The 17,629-nt window shown below is 40.8% G+C and overlaps 1 protein-coding gene across 1 annotated transcript in view; it reads right to left on the minus strand.

Annotated features, from left to right (window-relative positions):
• The window catches only part of sgcd (sarcoglycan, delta (dystrophin-associated glycoprotein)), a 195,706-nt gene that overhangs the window by 55,790 nt on the left and 122,287 nt on the right, over positions 1-17,629 (minus strand). The window lies entirely within an intron of this gene.

Here is a 17,629-nt window from a genome sequence, read left to right on the forward strand (position 1 = left end):
CTGATATACACCAGAATTAAGTCATCAATGAAAATGAGAAAGATGCATGGACACAGTGAGAAGTTGTACCCAGAGCACACTTGCTGCAGGTAAATGAACATGTCAAAACTGTAACCCTTAACTACCTCAGTCTGCTTCAGGAATGCAATGCTTCTATTTTGAAAGATTAGATACACAGTTGGGGAAATATCATGGACTCTAAACATCAAACTGTCTACCATAAACATTTCACTTCATCGTTTTGTCTTTGTCGCAGAAAAAGATAATTGACTAACATATTTGGTCATAATTTTCATTAATGGTGGTTTCTAAAATTTGTACTGGGGTAAATTTGTTTTTACACATCCTTGTTAATTATATTAAGTGTGAGAGTTACGCTAAATGTTGCATAATAAATCAGGGGCATGGGTGATTTCAGTGACAGTCTGGGCACACTGCTTCACATTAGGTCAGCATTTCCAGTCCAGGGACCACCATTGTTGGGTTGTCAGGAAGACACCATTTGCATAATTTGATTTAAATTTACAACAAATATATATCAAATTGTATTATGTGTATCAGTTTTGTAGAGTACTATTGTTTTCCACAGTAGAGTGAATGCATTACGGTTATTCAGTGTTCAGTTGTGCTACGGTCAAGATTATCGTTATCAAGTTATCGCCCAGCCCTATATGAAGGACACTTGGAAGTGTCCCGTCTCAAATTCTTTCTTAGTATATTTCACCTCCGCCTGTTGACACTGTGGCAGAAACGTTAGCTGGGGGGATCGTGGACTGCTGGAGTGCCACCGCCCTAGGGCCCCCTGAAGTAGGCTTGCCGCAGACGGGCCCTGCCTCTTTTAACGCACTACACTAGAACAGTTGGACAAAAAAAAAAAAAAGACAATAGGGTTGGGGGTTGCTGATGGGTGGGCGGGTTTTATACAGGGGGGAGGGGCAGATGATGGGGCATTAGTGCACCGAGGCTCTCCCCCCCTCTCCCGCCTCCCTTCCACCCCCTATTTTAATGCACATCACTAGATACTGATATAGGTAAAGACATAGGGTGGGGGGTGTGGGTTGGGTGGACGGGTTTTATACTGGGGGGGGGGGGGGGGGGGGGGGGGGGGGGGGGGGGGAGATTGTGGTGCAGTAGTGCGCTACGGCTCTCCCGTCGGTCTGACTGCTCTCGCGGCCCGGGTGCCGGGCCGAACCGCTCAGCTGATCTGACCCAAGTGGTTTCATCTGCACCAGTGGTGGTCTTGTTACACAAATAGAACACAGCACGGCGGCAACCCTCTGCGACCCAAGCTTCAGTAATGATTGTGGACACTAAGGGTTGCTTAATCATTAGTATCACCCCAAGGAGTTTTTTTGGCATCATGGTTTGATGGTCCCTCTCCATCTAAGTGTGTTAGGTCTCTCTCTCCTTCTCTTTCCCTGTCCCTTTGTATATCCTTATGTAATCTTTCTTTCACTTTCTCTTATTTATTTATTTATTTTTTTTGGCCCACCTAGGTGTGCACGCCCTCTTTTACAGAACATGATATTAGCTGTCAATAAAAGATAGGCCAGAGTTCTAAGAGGGATGGTGATGGTCGTATGCACACAGTCACAAGCACAGAAGAAAAAGGTTTTCTTTCTTTTCTTTTGCTGCAAGAATAAATTGCATGAATATTTGACAGTTTGTGACAAACATGACACAAACCAGAAATATATATGCAGACAAGAGGAAAGAAGATAGGAAAAAAAAAAGAGAAAAAGAAATAGAAAAAAAAAAGAAAGAAAGAAAAAAAAAAAAAAAGAGAAACGTTAGCTACATCTTAGCTTTCATCCTCACAGGGCTAACTGTTTCAGGATGTGAAATCAACCCTCCAAAGAAGTTTGTATTAATGCCCCTTAATGTTTGAACATAGCTGTCTCTGTTGACAAACAAAACACTATAAACAGCCTCCAGCATACATCCTGAAAACACACATGGCCTATGATTGTGTTTTAGAAGAGGCCCCCTCAGTTTGTTTTCTGTTTTATTGCTCTGCTTTTAACAGCTCAGTAAAGATGAGTAGTCTCACACATAAACAAACACACACATACACACAGGCAGGTCGGTATAGCTGCAGTCTCCGGGGTTTAATGGATTCTTCATCATCTCCTTAACGTGGTCAGCTGACAGGAATCCAATGGTAGCTTGCACACTCGCACATTTCCCATTCAGTCCAGATAAAACTGTGAAATGTGTGCTGCCGCCGTCTTGCCTTGAATAAATTCTGCACCCAGACGTCCTCACATGCAGTAACTCTGGAGTGTCTTTATGGTCTTATTACGGCTTTACGGTGTCCACTCGCAGGAGAGGAGAGCGGGGAGTTAGAGCGTTGGGCTGAAGCTGTCGGGGGGGATATATGAGCAAGTCTGGGAGGGGCTCGATGGAACTTAAAGATAGAGATCGCAGAGGTAGTTTCAGGTAACGAGAGAAGTCTTCTCAAACATTGCACTCTTAAAACAAAATCTTTGATACTGTGAAGCACTGAAACTTGAATAGACCTTGACAGTTTTTAAACACGCAAGGGAATCATCTTTATCGAAATAAAAACCTGGGAACAATGACATCCTGACTTTTCCTGACAGGGTTTATGTTTCAGCCTTACATTCAGATTTCTTGACATGATAAAAACTAAAGAATTCTGAGTATTTCTGCCACTGCAGGATAATCGTGCACCCATCCAACACAAGTCAGCAAAGACCCATTCACCTGATGGTTCTATAAAGATGATTGGCTTGGAAGTTGATCCGGGCTGCACAGATCTAAGATTGTAAGTATTAAACATGTTCAATATTTACAATCAGAAACCCCTTTTGTGTGGGGGGAACCCAGAGGACAGCCGAGCACACACTCTGTGGATTGTCACAGAACGAAAGCAAATCATGAAAGCAAACTGATTGAAAATGAAGAATGACAAATATAGCCATGTCTGCATCATGTGAAGCATAAAGTTTAAAGAACGTCAGAAATGGAGGACCAATTTGTTGATTTGTTGCAGCAATCCAACGTGTCATGTAAAACACAACACAATCAAACTGTCGAGGCAGAAATTGCACAGTGAATGCAACAGCAACAGAGGCTTGAGATAACTAAGCAGCTAGAAATGCTCAGCTTGACAACCACCTGTCAAACACCACTTACTCTGAAGTCACATTTGACTTGGAGAGATTTTGAGAGATATCTAGTTTTGAATGTGTGGTTTTGAAGATATAGTATACTTATTAAATGTATTCAACAGATGAAACCTAGTTTTAGCTTTGAGCTAAAACTGAGGAGGAAACTAACCCTCAAAACAACCTTTAATAAAGTAAGTCGACTTACACAAACTTTTCCTTGCAGTTCCACATTTTTGCATAATTGACCAAATTTTGCTCAACAAATAAGTTTTCTGTAATTTACCAAATTGTCAAATAATTTTCCTGTGACATTGATTGTTGAAAAAGGTAACACAGGTTGTTGTTATGCATTACTACCCAGCTGTGTTAAACTCAAAACAAGTCTGCCAGGCATGGATTTAGCCAAATGATTAAATTGCACGCACAGGTTGGCTCAGGTTCAATTCCAGCCTGCGGCCCCTTTCCCACATGTCATTCCCCCATTCTCTCCCGGTTTCCTGCTCTATCCACTGTCCTCTCCTCTGTAAATAAAGGTCTAAGAAACAAAAATAACAGCCTGCCATGTCTTACCACTTCCTGTTGACATTATGGCAAAAATGTTTGCTTCTGTTAGTATTCAAAACTAGGATTATTTAAATTTTACTTGTAATTTATTCAGTGAGAACACAACATTAGATTTACTGTTAATTCTAACCAGTCATCAGCAAAGAAAACAAAGGAGAGTGGCTGATCAGCACAAAAAAAGGAAGGAGATTATACATATGGATCTGAATGAAAGATGTGTCGATCAAATTGAAGAAGATTGCAACAGAGCCAAAGAATTTGCCTTCCTCTCTTGTCCACAAATACTTTCTTTCCGCACAGACAATGCCCACTGGAAGGCCAGTCTACAGGTAACTGTGTCACTTGTACCAGGTTCAAGTTAATCAGGACTAAATCTGTGTCAGCACTCCTGTAATACCTCTTGTCCAATCAGATCCCTCAGTCAGAGCTGGCCCTGTTATGTAAAAGCACTTAAAAAATACTCAAATGGAAAATGATGAAAAACATGGGATGAGTCTTGACACAGGAAAGGGTCTTTCTTGCATTAAGTTCTAAAAATGTGTCCCTGAAGTGACAGAAGTTTGAAACTTACAGCCTCACAGCTGTCACTCACAGATTGTTATGGATCCCCGAGTCATGAGAACCCTTCTGAGCATTAAAAATCAAATATTAGAGTGATGTTTTTATGAGGCTTCTGAGATCCCTTTTTTTAATCTACTCAGAGGGATAGAGGATGGAAGTGCAGAGACCTGCTCACTTTGTCATTGATTGACAGTGTTTGGAGAGAGAAAGAAACAGTGTGTGTCAGCTGACCATAAAATAGATATAACAGAGCAGAACAGTGCAGTGATAATGATACATGGGGGAGGTCAGCTGTATGAGGAGGGTACACTCATATTTTATTAAACCTGAGTTGATTTTATATTGGCCAACCCTCTGATTCAACAGTAGACCTTCTGGACGGACTGACTGATGGACTGACTGACTGACTGACTGACTGACTGACTGACTGACTGACTGACTGACTGACTGACTGACTGACTGACTGACTGACTGACTGACTGACTGACTGACTGACTAGGCTTCATTACAATGCGAACGTCTCTGTAAGGCATAGCAGCACCAAGTTATGGAAGCTCCTGTGAGATTCAAGTCAGGGCAAAAAACACCATCTGCAAGTAAACAAAATATTAAAATCTTGTTTTCAATCATTAGGAGTGTCCACTAGTTGATTAAAAAGGGAGTACCAAACAGGAAAAAATAAAACAAATACTATTCAAGTAAAGAGACCTCCCTTGCACAGAGGATAATGTCAGTTTTTCATTTAGATAATAACATCGCCTCCCTTTTAACCTTATTTGGTACCATTCTCGCATGGCTGCTAGTATCCAGAAAACACATTAAAAGCTAAACTTATTTGTTAATTTATTTTGAAATGAAGTATTTTGTGCAAAAGACAAACTTAAACAAAAATAGATTTATTCTTTAGGTTTTGGTAACAAACTCAGATAGCATACTATCCCTCTTAACAATGACTGCAGCCCACTTAGGATAGGAGCTACACACAGCCAGGGGAAGATTGCTCCTGTGAGGCTCAATTCAGGGCCAGAGGAGAGGGCTCTTTAGTCCCTCAGGGGGACTCAGTTGGCTCAATTTAACTTCCTGGGTTCAAAATTGTCCTGTGATCTTTGCAGCATATTATCACTCTCTGGTTTTGCCCCATTTTGTCTGGTCTTCCCTGAAAAATAGTGCAGCACATAACAGAGAGAAGAGCATTAAAAGTCCTCGAAGTGGTTCTGAGAAAAGGCTCCCTCCCAAAGGGCAAATATTTCATCGGAGACTTTATAACATCTGAGGCAACCCCGGAGCCAAAAGGCTGATGCGAGGTTAGCTTCAGGCTAGTGAGGTTCCACAGGGCGAGGACAGACGCAGAATAACTCGATCTTGATCTGAGCGGCCGGGAGGAAAACATCAAAACAAAAACAGACTTTCATAACAAAACCGCCGAGGAAGAGTGGGTTTGAACTCTCGAGGGAGCCAATCTCTGAACTCTTTCAGGCCCTGACCCGGTGACTGGGAGTCTGTCCAATGGACTAGTTTTTTCAACAGCAGCTGAAGGTTGGAGCTGCTTCACTAATGACAGAGAATAAATCAGAGCCTGGAGGAAAGAGGTCGAAGGTGAAGTCAAAATAATCCCAGAGCTCGAGTGTACAAAAACAGACCGAGAGAGAGATATGAAAGAAGAGAGAAGAGAGAGAGAGAGAGAGAGGAGAGAGGAGAGAGAGAGAGAGAGAGAGGAGAGAGAGAGAGGAGAGAGAGAGAGAGAGAGAGAGAGGAGAGAGAGGAGAGAGAGAGAGAGAGAGAGAGAGGAGATTTGTTTGTGAGGTAATATTTTTTAAACCCATCCAATTATTTCCTGAAGGTTTTCTGTCAGTCTTCCTGCAGGGCGGATGTTTTTGCGATGCCCTGTTTTCAGGGAGTTCTTGTTAAATTCAGCTTTTGCTGGTCATGACCCCAATAATGGTACAAATTCAGTTCTAAGCCGAACATAAACTCTCCCTGTGAGTTCACAAGTTTGAACTCAGAGTTTAATAATTTGCCCCCAGTTTCCTCTGGGTAAGTAAGCTAAGTGGATGCTGGATGTACAACACATTACGACACACGTCTTCAGTTGAACTACATGTTTGGGCTGCTCTTATTTGGCTTAGAGCAACTCTTGTCTGGAGCGGTTTTACACATACATGAATTTCATTGTTACATGCTCAGAGGAGAAAATCAGGTCAGGCCTGAAGTCAGTGAATCGTGAATACCATTAAACATCAAATTACTTTTCCGGATTTATTCAGCCTCTTTTATTTAATACAACACTGAATTATTCAGGGTTTTAATTATGTTTCATTAGTTTGAAATATTAAAATAAATGGATAAAGGTAATAAAGCATGTGCAACACAAGGTTCTGCTCTGTGGTTGCTGTCTGCTGCAGTCCAGCTTGGTGGATTTTAAGAAATTGAAATGGAAATGTTTAATTTGAAAGAAATGTTTGTGTGCCTAAAACTGTTACTTAAAGTTAAATTAAAAAGTTAAGACACATTAACAATTGGTAAGACAATAATTTCATGCTACAAAGACTAATGTGACAGAATTAAAGTTATAAATAAAAGCAATTTTAGGGGCGCAGTTGGCATTGCGGTTTAAGCCTGTGTCCAATATATAGGGAAAAGTCTTCATCGCAGTGGGCGCTGATTTAACTCCTGGCCTCAACCATGTGCTGCTTGTCTCCCCCCACTCTCTACTCCATACCTTTACTGTCTGTCTCCAGATGTTCTATCCAATAAAGGTGAAAATTCCCAGAAAGCATAACTTATAAAAGAAAAAAAAAGCAATTTCCCTCAGTCCATCCAGTATGTAAACCGCTTATCCCATTCGGGTTATCAGGTAGCTGTCTCAACTGTTACACAGGCAGGTTACACCCTGGACAGGTCTATCTCAGGGCTGACTGCAAATGCAAATAAAAGCAATTTCAGGGTGTAAAATATAAATTCAAGTTAAAAGTGAAAATAATACCATTTCGACAATATGAACTTTTGAATTTGCACTCTTAATTGGATCATTAGGAGATTCCCTCTAACTGAGCCAGCCCCGAGTGGTCACTCGAAGAACTGCACTTATTGTACCTTCCACATTGGTTTCATTTTTTAACATCAGAAGTTGTTGCTTGGTCAAAACTGATTGATTTTGATTTTATCATTTTCATTGTTATATTAGTTTTAGGATATTTTAGTGTGTTTAAGACATATAAGTAGTTTGTTCTGTCTGAAATCTGTCTTGTAACTCTCAAATGACCTAATATCTCACTGGCTTCAAAACAAGTGTACCTACGGGTACAAATAAAGTAACCCGAACCTGAACCCGAACCTGAACCTGAACCTGAAAACTGTTCAATTTCGCAACACACTGGTACACAGACTGTCACCCTTTCTTGGTTTTATTCATCTTATTATGTACTTTACAGCTGTCAGGGCGCTTTAACATGACAACACAAGGCATCCACAGGTGAGCGGGTTCCTCGTGGACCTGGTTGCAAATAACTGGATCCAACTCAACACCAGGACATAGCAGCTCACATATGTCTACCTTTGAGGCCTCATGTCCTTTGTGTCATTTTTTACATCTGTATAACTACAGATTGCTTTTCTCATGCCATCACCTGGCCGGCACCCTTTCAGAATAAAACTTAATTAGTAATTAAAAAAGGACCTTTATAGTAGTGCTTTTAATTCAGATAGTCTTGTAAGTGTTTCTTGAGCTTTGTCTCTTTTTGCAATCCTCTTATTAGTCAGAAAATCAGATTTCAACCCCGGTTTGCAGGGTGCTCAGAGCAAAATTTAAATGACTTTGTCTTCTCTCTGCAGTACATTCGGCTGACTTTAAACAGAAAAAGTTAAAATTTCACCAACAGTATAAAAAATCAAGACTTTACTTTCAGCTGAATCCACTCAGTTCAAGTAGGGATTCAGTGCATTTCAAAAGTAGTTTATGAAATGAAACCACTTCAAAATGTATTTTTACCCTTTTAGGTCACCACGCATCTCCCTCCCTCTCTCTCTCCTGAGGCCTCGAGTTAAAATTTAATGCTTTTTATTCTCTTTTACAGTTTCAAGTGTTACATTATACAAAGAGGCTGTTAAAAAGTTACGAGCTTGGCATCGACCCGTCCATCTGCTGTCGGAAACTCTGACTCTGATCCCACTTTCAGCGGATCATCCTCAGACGGCTCTCCGAAGGACCAGAGAGGGAGATGCAGATGTTGCATGTGTCTGTCACTGCATGTGAGCTGGACTGCTGCACATTCAACAGTAAGTGCTCATCTCTAAAGAGAGAGATTTCAGGTTTGATTTAATTGTTTTAAATGTGAATGAAAGTTTTAATTTGTGTGATATTGATTTTGTTGTTAACTATCAACTATTACTTCTTTAATGTCTTCAAAACAGCACAGCCTCATTTTTCAGTGACGACTTCACTGCGGTATCTCCCAAAGAGCTGCAGACGACACAAAGACCTGCTTTCACAGACCAAGTACTTCTAATTATATTTGTTATGCATCTAATGACCCAAAAACTCTTGTACCTAGAACCAGGGACGGACTTGGACTAAAAACTAGACTGGATCCAGCTCAGTCTCACAAAATCACTGAAACATACGAGCACCTGGCAGCATCAAATCCACTGATACTCATGTGACCTCATGTTTACAGCAAAGTATTCTACTTAGACTCAAACACTTACAGAGAGACGGAGGACACACCTCAGACCCTGGTTGAAAGGTAAAGTTCACATGACCTCTCAGATGCATCATTAGAAATTACATCTCATTTTCTAAAGTGGTGCCTAACTTAGTGTTATGCTCCTGCTGCAGCTGCTGCTTGCTGTGAACATCGCTGCCAAAATCTTCTGACAGTTTGCAACATTCCCAGGCATCACTCTCTGGGGGGTTTAAGCTTTTCTCTCCTTCCTTTCCTGGCCCATCCTTTTTTTTCTGTTTTCGTGCCGGGTCTCACACTCTTGTGCTGTGATTTAGAAGCAACTCTTTTCTTGGGTGTTGACATGACAGGTGAGAACCAAGTGTTTGCATCTTTTAGTCAGTGCGAATAAGTCAAATGATGATGTCATGTTAAAGACATGATGCGAAAACCTATTTTTATAGCACATTTCTGCACTGTCACATTTATGCTTATATGTTAACTCAAAACTGACCTGTGTCTTTTTCTCCAGTGTGTACAGCATTTATAATTTCATGGCTGCCGCTAGAAGATGTCTAAGAGCAACAAGGAACAGATACCAGTCATACGTTGCTTTTGTTTAGTTCTGATTGCCTCTGTGTTGTTTGACTTCTTGTCATGTAGTTGTTGATTTACCTTGTGTTTCATCCCTGTTTACATTCTGTATAAGTTGCAAGTTCCTTGTGTCCATGTTTTGTGTTGTGTCATGTTTCCTGTTTTATTTTGTAGTTCTTGATCCCTGATTGTCTGGTTTAGTTTTACTTCCTTCCCTTGTGTGTTTCCCTCCTTTTTGATTGCACTCATTAGTTCCACCTGTGTCCACTCCTGTTGCTCATAACCCTGTGTGTATTCAGTTGTTTCCCCTCTCCTGTGTTAGATCATTGTGTGTCTTCCCTGAGAATGTATCCTCTGTGTCTTCTTGTATTCAATCAAGCTTTTTCATGTCAAAGTCTGAGTTTTGACTAATTCAGTTTAAAATACTGCATCTCTTTTACTCAACACCCTCTAGGTTACATCAGCAAGGTCTCAAAAATACAGCAGATTGCTGGAAATGTCAAGATTCAGAGGGAACTTCACTGCCTGCTGTTTGTTGTTGCCCTTATATTAAAAAACTTAAGGAAAAAAAACACAACTATAAAAGTAATTTCAAGAGACAGTTTTGAATTCTCTCCCAGGTTATACTGTATGTGCTGGGCAACCCATCTATAATGAGAGTCAGCAGAACTGATCCAAATGATGGGCAGACAGACTTCATTAAGCAGACAGAGAAAGACAGAAGCCCCTTCTAATGGGGAATGGTTCATTGATACAGGAAAGGCCTCGTAAGAACAGACGAACAGGTTGAATGATTACATTTGCAAGTGGAAGAGATACCAGATCTTTATCTTTGGTAATTTGATCCCTTTTTCTATTTTTTCCTTTTTTCTATTTCATATCTATTCATTTTATTTCTGTTATTATTACTTAACCCCCTTTTTAATCTTTTTTTCCTATTGAGTCAGACACTCCATTCTCCCGTTACTATGCTGATACAAATTTGGTAAAACTAAAAATGCTAAAAAAGATGAAAAAAGTTATTCAGGATTAATTGCATTTTTTATTGTGTGATTGAAATTGTGTTACTTTTAATCTAAAAACTGTTTTAAGTCTCTAATGATAATGTAAAGTGAATTAGCAGGGTCTTGACTTGGAAATTGAATTAATGCAATTTAAGTTCCTTTATGATCTCGACTTCAGTTATTTTTGACACAAAGTTCATTTCATTTTTGATTTGTCTGAGCCGTCTGAAAGTGCTTTAACATCAACGTGCCTTCAGAAGCACTGCGGGGTCATTTCTTTCCATTAACACAGCAGCAGGAAGCAGGAACACACTGCAGAAGCTTAACTATCGCGTGCCAAAAGGGACAACATTACACATGATGAAAAATGATATTGCTTTAAGTTAAGGTCTTAATGGCATTAGAATCAATTAATTGACGATGACAGCCCTAGTTTATATATGTACATACATATTTCCCCTGAGATATTGACAAGGAAAAAATGTAAAATCTCCATAAGCTGATAAAGATGATTTATAGCAGTAATAGATTATCTGCTTCAATCGTCCGTCTATGGGGATACCATGATTAATTGAGAAAGATAAAAAGAACATGACTTATAATAGAAAACATGGCTGCTTATTGATGTGCATTTCCTGATAGTAACACTTTTATTTAATCTTTATAAATCAGGGTCAATCTTATGTTTATTCTCTCTAATTCCAATATAGCCGATCAAGAAACATCCAGATCCAGATAACACCCTGCAGGTGAAGGTATTGTCAGGCTGTGAATGTGCATGGATTTATCCTCTGTAGAATAAATGTATCTCAAAGTAAGGCACAGCAGACAAAGGAAACACCTCACTTTTCCCTCTAAAGGCTGATTTATACTTCTGCGTCGCCCCTACGCAGCAGGGGCTGACGCGGACATGAGCCCCACATACTTGTGCGTCGATGTGTCCGTGTCGCGCAGCAATTCTCCTCCGATACGCCTGAGGGCAGTGTGGTCTCTCTGATAGCCGGTCGCCTGCTTCCGGTCCTGCTACGATCTCTGTTTACTTTTCCTCATCGATTCAGAGCGTGTTCTGTTAATCTACAGCTGATACATGTTGCTGTTTATCATACAGACATAATAACATGAAGAATAGAGAGGAGGAGATGAAATACAAGGCCGATGTGTGGCCGATGTCTGGCCGATGTCCGGGATCCCATAAGTGCTGTGAATGCGGGAAAGACAAAGCCGTCGAGCGGACCAATCACAGAGCTTGCAGTCCGCGTCGGCTCTACGCGTAGTTACATTTTGGAGGAGGTGCACGTCAGCTACGTGCGTAGGCCTCTGCGTAGGTACGGGAGCTACGCGGACCTACGGCGTAGGTTATGCCGTCGATTTGACGCAGAAGTATAAATCAGCCTTAAGAATGCTTTTGTGTAATCATTCAGTGGTCTTTGATTTTCCTCTGCAGAAAATGAAAGAGTCTGAGGAGCATAATGTGGAGCAGTAATTACTTAGTGAGAGCATCACAGCAGACAGGCTGATGATAACACGTCTCACACGAGGAAAGAGGGGAGGAGGACTCTCCTCAGATTACCTCTCCTCCCCTTTCTTCTCCTCTCCTCTCATTTTCTGCACACTTTTTTTCTCCGAACAGTCCGTCCTGGATCTGTTATCCTAAATTCACTCTCAATGAGACAGTGAGGCAGGAGCAAACAGTGATTACGAGGCTTCTTGCAAGACACGTAAAAGAGCTTTGAAACTTGGGAAACGTAGTTAAAAATGCCTCACTTGTTTAATTTGCTGTTGTGCTAGCTCTATATTGCATGTATTACAGAAAATTGTGATATTCCCACCAGGCCTTCCAAATGCGACCAAAAATATGCTTCACCTGGTCGTGGCTGTCTGAGGCGCAGAAGCTAATGTGATGGTTGAAATGTTGGTTTTATATGAATGAGGGGAAAGCTGCATTTTTAAGTTTAGCAACATTATTCCAGTTATTAACCACATTAGTCCAGTTAAGTTTGTTAAAAATGAGCTGTGTTGTTTGAGTCACCTCCAGCTGCTTATCTCCAGAGTAAGGATGTTAACATGACTGCTATCTGGGCACCAAGGTGACTCCCGTGCCTCCCCCTGTGGACTCCCACTGTAAACAGTAAATCTCTGTGGACCTGTCCATTCGGAGCTGTTAGCTGTAAACTGTATTTATCCACACTCTCCTCTGCACTTTGCTCCTGAGCTCCGAGGGTAAAAAAAAAGGCATGAACACATCAGATGAGGGAGCAGTGGTTATTCTGGAGACCAAGTCTGATTCCAGGCCAGTCTGAGCAGGTGCAGCTTGCAGGAAAATCTGTTGAGGAAATATCAGCTGACCGAGGGACTTACAAACATCTGGCTGGCAAGACTAATATCTCCTTCACAGCCATGAGACCAAACACACATGGAGGGCACGTTTGGACACAGCGTGGCATAAAATATTTTAGTTTTGTAATGAACTCAGATGTGGATACTTTTTGGTTTTGTTTACCAGTATATGCTTGTTGTCTTCACATAGACAGCTTCCCATTTACTCTATTAGCATTAGCTTGAGGCTTCACATCATATGAAAGTTCTGAATTTCTTTAAGCTCATTCTTCTCTATATTCTTTACCCAGATTAAGGTTATAAACTATCTTTTATCAAAATGTCTTGGCTTTATGTCAATAATATCAATTGTATGCAGGAAAGGTCGAGGGAGCATGTTCTCAAGTGTTAATCTGTAAATTTTAATTGATGCACGTAAACAAACTAGACACATTAAACAATGTTATGTTTTGTCATTTTGCAGCGACAGCTTTTAAAAATAATGTAGCTCCACACTGTACTAATTCTGAACAATTTTTCAGGCAAGTCAGCGCAGAAAGGGTCTCTGTATTTGAATTTTCTCTTTCAGATTTGAAATAAAACTTTATTATTTCAGCTCAACTGGTGCGAGTTCTTTTCTGATGGTAACTCCCTTTGAAAGAGTGATATCATAAGGAGCTGTGGCAATATACTATTTTAACCCTGATATCGATACGATACTAATACTTTCTATTATGAAAAGCATGTTATGTACTTTGATGTATTACATGAGTGTTAAAACACAGGACAGTTTTAAAGGCAAACAATAAACACTCTGCCTGAAGTATTTCCCTCCTCCTCCCTTCTTTTCTCTTGAAACTCAGAGTTCTCTTTGACGTGGATTTTTAGATGTTTTAACAAATTGGTGGTGTTACAGCGGTAGCGAACAGCCTTCCTACACACGTCACAGTTTGCTACATTTTCAGTGACAGCTGTAAAATAGCTCCAAAAGATGCTCCTGGCATGCAATGCATGTCTGATTGGCACCGTTAGTCCGGGTGCGCACTGTGGCGCACTGCGTGTGCATGATGCTGTTGTTGCTTGTTTGAGCACACAGGACAGCAGCAGTGGAGAAGCAAAGAGTGCATGCATTAAGTGTGTTCAAGAGAACGGAAGGTTGTTTGCAAAGACAACCCTACTCTTTGATGAAATGGATGAAACCTAGAAGAGAGAAACTGAAACTAGTATCGATCCTATTGACGCTAGAATCGATAAAAAACGAGGCGTAGTATCTGTAGTATTGATATTTTGGGATCGATCCGCCCATCCATAGTAGTGGTTCTTTGTGCTGATTGCCTCTGCTATAAAACAGAGGTAACACGAAGAAGCAGCAGAAGAAGAAGACAGCTAGCTAGCCTTTTCTGTAGTGTGTGGCTTCTACAGCACAAATCATGTTTGAGATGACACATGTAGGCAAGGTATTCTGTGCATACCCAAAAATTATTCCTCACCAATTTGAGAATTATTAACATGTCACTCCACCCTTGTCTTGTCTTTCCTTAATTTGACTGATAGATTTGTTTTTTTTCTTCCTACATTTTAAAAATCTGATATCATAACAGGCCTAATATCATCCAATGTAGCCTTTACTGATACTTAATGAGTCCAGTATGTTCACTTTCAGCAGTTCTACCTCCATTTCACAACTACTGAAGTCTGTTATACAGCTGGAGTCTGTTGTGCAATCAATTTTAGATGTTAATCTGGGCATTCCCACCGTCTGTCCTGTGTGACAAGCCTACAGCTTAGGTCATTAGTTCATCAATTTAAGACCACACGTGAACAGTGTCCAGTTTAAGAACAGGTTCATGAATATGCCTCTGACTTGTCTTAGGAACTTTCTTGGGAACACAGAAGAAAAAACTTTTGATGCTGGTGAGTGAGGCCCAATGTCTTTAAATTACATGTCATAATTCTGTGATGATCTACATGATACAGCTGTTCTCCCATGTGTATGTCCTATCTGCAGCCAAACTGAGCTGAAACATGTCATTAAGAAAGTATTTTCACTCAGATTTGACCCGGCCTGTCATCATATTCCCTCAGTTTGTGTTCTCATTTACTGTCTGTCTGCTGGGAGCCGGGCAGCGGCTCTGACTGGACTGTAAATAGCTGCAGAAGCAATAATGAAGCCAATGATAGCAGTATCATGGATTTCCAATGACCTCAGTTGGGCCAATTAAAGTTATATGCAGGGTGTAATTATGTATTTTATTGGCATGGGCGGAAGGATGGGATTGGTAATAACATGAGGCAGCTTTATAAGCCTCTACAGACATGAGATCAGACAGGAGCTCATCCTCAGGTCTGATCTGCACTTTAACAGCTGCTGATTCACTTGTTTGTGTCTACAGACAGATCGTAATGCACAAACGAATGCTGACTGCAAATGCACAAACTTAACACACACCTGAATACATAATTTACTGAAGTCAAGTACATTTCTACCTCAGACATTTTTAAACAAACTTTAAGAAGTAGAAAAAGTTTTGGAATTTTCTCAGCCAGCGTGTCCAGAGGGATGGCATGGGCCCCCAAAAAAGGACTTCTGTAAAAGTAAACTATTTAGATTGTTTGCAGCCAAGCAGCAACCTCTAGTCTTGAGAAATGAAGCCGATGCAGAAGTGATTAAATCTGCAGTTCCTGAGTGTCCACCTGAGACTGGCTGCAGAAGCACTGGAAATATCTACAGCCATTCAAAGAAGACGATCTTTACAGCAAAAATAAACATGTTTACAGCCTGGTTAACTTCTCCAACAGCACACACTGTATGGGGGAAGAGGTTTTTTATTACTAATTTGTTTTGAAGATATTAAAGTTAAAAGTTTTGCATAATTAGAGGCATGGCTAACTAAAAGGCGGGCACACTGTAGCTGTTAGCGAGGAGGCTAAAAGCCTGCCTCAACTCCACCTCTTTGCCTCTGCTGGTCGTCGAAAAATGAAGTTGAGTCAGGTTTTCCAAAGTGGCAACTGCTTCAGAAACCAGTGGTTGACGTCACTGAGACTATGTCCATGTTTAATACTCTTTGGTTGCAGCAGGCTGCTATAGTTTTCTTTGCATTTGAATGGCAATGTCTCCCAAACAATGCCAATACATGCATATATGACCGTGCACCCCAATCCAAAAGTCTGTACACGTCCCTGCACTGTTGTAATGGAAATGTTTGAGGGCGAATGGGCCTGATTTCAGTTGATCTAAAGTTGTTACTCTTCTAATATCTTTTTAGGAAGCACCTTTCAGAGTTACTTTTTCTTGTTCAAGACTGAGATGTTGTTTTTTAAAACCAGAGACAGCTCTCTTTAAATGCACCAGACTCCATCGACAGAAACACTCATTTTGGCTTGTTTTTAGTGCTCTGTGGTAAATTTAATGTTTTTGTCAATGAAGTCTGATGGTTTGCAAGAAAGCAAGATAGAGGCTGCTTTTGGTTTAAATAGTATCTAAACAGGAACTCTATTTCTCAAGGAATCATTATTGTGATGTCAGAAACTTAAAACCCAAATAGCAAAACAGAACCTGTGTTTTCTTCCCCTCTATCTCTTGTTCTTTTTTCTAGCTCCAGTTTTGTGGTATGCTTAACATTTTTTTTGTATTCATGTTAATTCAGTAGTGTAATGATGGAGTGCATTTAAATTAACTATGATATGCTGATCTCTTATGATCTGTTGTGACCTTAAAGAATAAAAAAGATTTGATGAAATAAAAACAAAAATCTGTATTGCTTTTGAAACCGGACTTAGAGTTTGGTGCCTAATACGCCATGATGGAAAGTCTTCCCCTGCAGACCTGTGGCAGCTATTTAGAGATGATTCAAAAACACAGTTAGAAGTAGAGACAATCGTCAGAGGCATGAATACACACAAAAGAGCTACACACAGAAACTTTTAGAAGTCTTTTGGGGACTCTAAGGGCCGTCAGTGTGTGTGAGACAGCGGGTGCCGAGGTGTTTGATGAGCCTCATCGCCCTGAGCGGCCTCATCAAACGACTGAGCAGATAAATGGAGTAATTGGCAAATCATCTGCTCTCTCTCTCTCTCTCTCTCTCTCTCTCTCTCTCTCTCTCTGCTCTGACTCTCTCTCTCTACACCTGCTCCCAGAAGACTTAAGCTATTGTCACTAAGACTGACAGAAAGGCAGTGAAAGATTGACTTAGCACTGATGTTTTTCTTTTTCTTTCTAGTCTGTCATGTCTGCATCCAGGGGGGGAAACCGTGCCTGCGTGTACAGTTTGTATGATAGGAAATAACTGAAGTTAAGTAAAACAGGACAAAAACCTGAGGTGCCCTTAAAGAATACCTAGACCTTTCTGGCATCAACCACAAAGAGATCCCATGTTGACATATCATGGAAGTTCTCAGAAGAGATGCCGGCACATGAAACACTGAGTGAGACAGATGCATTGAGGACTGGGATGATCGGAAATGTTGGAGGAGGGCTTCAGTGATGGAGTATCTTGAGGGTCTTGTTCTCCAGTGAGGGTAAAGTGAATTGTGTAATTGACAGGCTGGTTGGTGCAGCATCAGCAGTAATAAAACCTGACCGTCTTAGTGAAGAGGGAGCCGAGCCTGAAGACAGAGCTTTCGATTTACCAGTCGATCTACTCACCAATGGTCATGAACTTTGGGTAGTGACTTAGAGAAGCAGCCGATATAAAGGTGTGCTCAAAGATAGGGTCAGGAGCTTGGACATTCAGGAAGAACTTAAAGGAGAGCTGCCACTCCTTGGCATTAATTTGATCTGGTTTGGGAGGATTGGCCA

This window comes from Notolabrus celidotus, chromosome 5, assembly GCF_009762535.1.
Source record: "Notolabrus celidotus isolate fNotCel1 chromosome 5, fNotCel1.pri, whole genome shotgun sequence".
Lineage (NCBI taxonomy): Eukaryota > Metazoa > Chordata > Actinopteri > Labriformes > Labridae > Notolabrus > Notolabrus celidotus.